A 2074-nucleotide genomic window follows, 5' to 3' on the forward strand; every position below is an offset into this window, starting at 1 on the left:
CAGTGATATTGGTCTGTAATTTTCTTTTTTTGTAGTATGTTTGTCTGGTTTTGGTATCAGGGTGAAGGTGGCCTCATAGAAAGAGTTTGGGAGTGTTCCTTCCTCTGCAGTTTTTTGGAAGAGTTTTAAAAGAATGGGTGTTAGCTCTTCTATAAATGTTTGATAGAATTCACCTGTGAAGCCATCTGGGCCTGGCCTTTTGTTTGTTGGAAGATTTTTAATGACAGTTTCAATTCCATTACTTGTGATTGGTCTGTTCATATTTTCTGTTCCTCCTGGTTCAGTCTTGGAAGGTTATACCTTTCTAAGAATTTGTCCATTTCTTCCAGGTTGTCCATTTTATTGACTTAGAGTTGCTTGTAGTAGTCTCTTAGGATGCTTTGTATTTCTGCAGTGTCTGTTGTAACTTCTCCTTTTTCATTTCTAATTTTATTGACTTGAGTCCTCTCCATCTTTTTCTTGATGAGTCTGGCTAATGGTTTATCAATGTTGTTTATCTTCTCAAAGAATCAGATTTTAGTTTTATTGATCTTTGCTATTGTTTTCTTTGTTTATATTTCATTGATTTCTGCTCTGATCTTTATGATTTCTTTCCCTCTGCTGACCTTGGGTTTTGTTTGTTCTTCTTTCTTTAGTTCCTTTAGGTGTAGTTTATTTACTTGAGATTTTTCTTGTTTCTTGAGGTATGCTTGTATAGCTATAAACTTCCCTCTTAGAACTGCTTTTGCTGCATCTCATAGGTTTTGGATTGCCGTGTTTTCATTGTCATTTGTCTGTAGGTATTTTTTGATTTCGTCTTTGATTTCTTCAGTGATCTCTTGGTTAGTTAGTAACGTACTGTTTAGCCTCCGTGTATTTGTGTTTTTTACATTTTTTTCTCTGTAATTCATTTCTAATTTCATAGCGTTGTGGTCAGAAAAGATGCTTGATATGATTTCAATTTTCTTAAATCTTCTGAGGTTTGATTTGTGACCCAAGATGTGATCTATCCTGGAGAATGTTCCATGTGCACTTGAGAAGAAAGTGTAATCTGCTGTTTCTGGATTTAATGTCCTTATAAATATCAATTAAATCTCTCTGGTCTATTGTGTCATTTAAAGCTTCTGTTTCCTTATTTATTTTCATTTTGGATGATCTGTCCATTGGTGTAAGTGAGGTGTTAAAGTCCCCCACTATGATTGTGTTACTGTCGATTTCCTCTTTTATAGCTGTTAGCACTTACCTTATGTTTTGAGGTGCTCCTATGTTGGGGGCATATATATTTATAATTGTTATATCTTCTTCTTGGATTGATCCCTTGATCATTATGTAGTGTCCTTCCTTGTCTCTTGTAACATTCTTTATTTTAAAGTCTATTTTATCGGATATGAGTATAGCTACTCCAGCTTTCCTTTGATTCGCATTTGCATGGAATATCTTTTTCCATCCCCTCACTTTCAGTCAGTGTATGTCTCTAGGTCTGAAGTTGGTCTCTTGTAGACAGCATATATATGGGTCTTGTTTTTGTATCCATTCAGCAAGCCTGTGTCTTTTGGTTGGAGCATTTAAGCCATTCACATTTAAGGAAATTATCGCTATGCATGTTCCTATGACCAGTTTCTTAATTGTTTTGGGTTTGTTTTTGTACGTCCTTTTCTTCTCTTGTGTTTCCCACTTAGAGAAGTTCTTTTAGTTCCCACTTAGAGCTGGTTTGGTGGTGCTGAATTCGCTTAGCTTTTGCTTGTCTGTAAATTTTTGATTTCTCCATGGAATCTGAGTGCGATCCTTGCTGGGTAGAGTAATCTTGGTTGTACATTCTTCCCTTTCATCAGTTTAAGTATATCATGCCACTCTCTTCTGGCTTGTAGAGTTTCTGCTGAGAAATCAGCTCTTAACCTTATGGGAGTTCCCTTGTATGTTGTCATTTTTCCCATGCTGCTTTCAATAATTTTTCTTGGTCTTTAATTTGATTACTAGGTGTCTCGGCATGTTTCTCCTTAGGTTTATCCTGTATGGGAGTCACTGTGCTTCCTGGACTTGGGTGGCTATTTCCTTTCCCATGTTAGGGAAATTTTTGACTATAATCTCTTCAAAT

Source organism: Lipotes vexillifer, unplaced genomic scaffold, assembly GCF_000442215.2.
Source record: "Lipotes vexillifer unplaced genomic scaffold, Lipotes_vexillifer_v1.1 scaffold1232, whole genome shotgun sequence".
NCBI lineage: Eukaryota > Metazoa > Chordata > Mammalia > Artiodactyla > Lipotidae > Lipotes > Lipotes vexillifer.